Source organism: Helobdella robusta (genome assembly GCF_000326865.2).
Source record: "Helobdella robusta unplaced genomic scaffold HELROscaffold_3, whole genome shotgun sequence".
In the NCBI taxonomy this organism is placed as follows: Eukaryota; Metazoa; Annelida; class Clitellata; order Rhynchobdellida; family Glossiphoniidae; genus Helobdella; species Helobdella robusta.
Window position 1 is genome coordinate 5,113,183 of NW_008704501.1, and position 2,731 is coordinate 5,115,913.

Here is a 2,731-nt window from a genome sequence, read left to right on the forward strand (position 1 = left end):
GAATATTTGAAATTAATGACCACAGATAAGGCGGATGGAACAATGTATAATAATCAATACTGCTCTGTAGAAATCAAGAGAAATAGATGCAATTAGTTTGTTTTTGTCAAGGGGAGGTTTTTTGATAGCTCATGGCTTGATTGGTTAGATTCATTTGTAGAATAAAAAATAGATAAAACCAATTATCACCAATACTTCTTCTAAGTTTCATAAATGTACTCTGATTTAAACATGGGCCGATTTGACAAATGTTCCATTTTTATGGCTTTGTTAGTCATTTTTATTTAATTATTTCTCTAGTAAATTTTTAATTAGCTAGAAAAAGTTTCGTAATTTGAAAAAAATGAAAATTCAAATTCTTTAGAATTGTTTAACAAAAGAATTTATTTTAATAACACAAAAAAACAAAATATGTAAGCTATTAAAAAATGTTTTTTCAATAACTGATAATTTTCATAAGACGAATTCAGCCGGGAGTGATATGAAAAGGAAAAAAAATAAGAAAACTTCCATGTTGCATCTGTCAAAACGTTCATTAATCTTTCGTTTTATAACACGGGCAAGATTTTTACATCAATCATTTCAGAAAATAATTCATCTCAATGATTGACATGCTAGAGCTGGAAGATTGCAAGCAACTGATCACTGAATTTACTTTCAGTTTTTGATCTTTTTTTTGCCTTCTCTCATCTCAGCTATTAAATTTGGCTAATTGAAATTTCAATCAGAAATAAAATAACAAAAACTGAAAATTTTAAAAGTGATCAATCGATTTAATATTCTCAACACCTATATCAAACAATGAAAAAAAGTATCTATCAATTATAAGACAGACAAGTTATAATTCTATATGATATAATTGTAATATCATGAATAATGAATTCAATTTGAGTTCGGGCAGTCAGTATAAGACACTCGTACATAGGGTTTGTTGCGTGATGCGTAGAGGCATGTAATTTTTAGGATTCTTGACGTCACAGAGATGGCATATTTTTGAAAAATGAATAAAAAATAATTTGTAAATAGTTCAGTTCTGCATGAAAAGTTATTAAGACGTCGCGAAAACTTTAAAAAGCTTTTTTAGTTAAATTTTCGAGAAATAATTTAACGCATATACGGACTCATTATTTTCAAAAAAAAAAGATTTTGATTTAATTGGGCCACTTATTGTGGAGAGAAAAGTTATAATCCTTTCGTGTAACTTATTAATTTTGAAATAAATTAAAATTTCCTTGTCCAATTTAGCACGTTATTTTATCACTTTTGTTTCAATATTTTTAGTCCAAAATTTGTATTTGTAAATTTTGGACTGGAATTAATTTCATTCAAATATTATTGTATTTAAAATAATATAAATTGATAATTTAGTCATAAATCACTCATTAGTTTATTTAAAAATGAAATTATTTTAACACTATTTCATGCAGTGAGTGTCAGTAAAAACATTTTTAAGAAAAAATTTAAACGTATTGTTATAATACTCGCTGTCGTAACCGATTTACGATGCGACGGGTTCAAATCTTCGATTGAATAAAATACTCCAAACAGTTATTCGTTATTAAACTTTATTTACAGAAGAAATCAACTAATCGTTTATTTCTAGCAGATTCAAATTAACGCAACAATTAACTTTTAACTTGTTTAAAATCTATCGCTGTGACAACGTCAACAAACAAATATCGCTTTAAATAATTCACCGAATCGCTATTCACGAAATCACAAAATCACGAATTTCACTAATCGCTAATCTTCTTGCGACGTGCGCTTATATACTCTTCGCAAGCGTCGTTTCTAGATTCTTCTAGATGGTCCGATTCTAGCATACTCTAGAATGCTCCAGTCATTAGAACATTCTAGAATACGCTAGAATCTAGTGCGATCGGTAGCACGGTTATAACATTACCCTCTTCTTAGTTCTGTTCGTCCCGAACAGCTTTCGTTCCGGTGTCCGCATGGTACGGAGCCAGTCTATCCAAATGAACGATCTTCATTCTTGCTCTCGGCTTCCGATATTCCTGAATACGGTAGACGACGTCATTCAAGCGGGTGATGACTTGATAAGGTCCTTTCCACCCTCGCTGGAGCTTTGGAGAACGTCCTTTCTTTCGCTGTGGGTTGTACAGCCAAACTAACTCGTCGACAGCCACTGCTTCCTTTCAAGTCGTTTCTGGTTTTGGCCGCCTCCGTGTTTTTCATAATTTTAAGGCGTACGTAACGGTGGTTATGGTTTAATCGCTGTCGAAGATTATCCACGTATTCTGTAAAATGAGCAATCAACGCCTCGGCTTTTAGACGGTCTTCTTGATACAAATTGAGTTCATCCAGTAGATTTTTGGTAAGTTCTTTGAGTCTACTTTTGTCAGTTGGTAGAACCTTTTCTTGTTGCTCCATATCTAATGATTTCACCAAATTTATTGATTGGCAATTACCTATTTCCTCGCCTTTTTTAATTTTAATAGTGTGTTTAGCGGTATTCATTATTCTGACAGGAATAAGAGCATTTTTGTTTGCTTCTACCAGGCATTTTCCAATGAACGCGTTTTGTACATTTGTCGTTGAGGTTGGCTCCATCAAATAGAACTGGTGGCCCCTTGGATCGCAATTCAACTTGCCCCATACGATGTTTTCAGATGATTGAGGTAGTTCTATGTCACAATCGACTGTCACTCGAATGCATTTTTTGTCGCTATCCCCCATTATCACTTCTGTATTCTCCATCTAAGAATGCGTT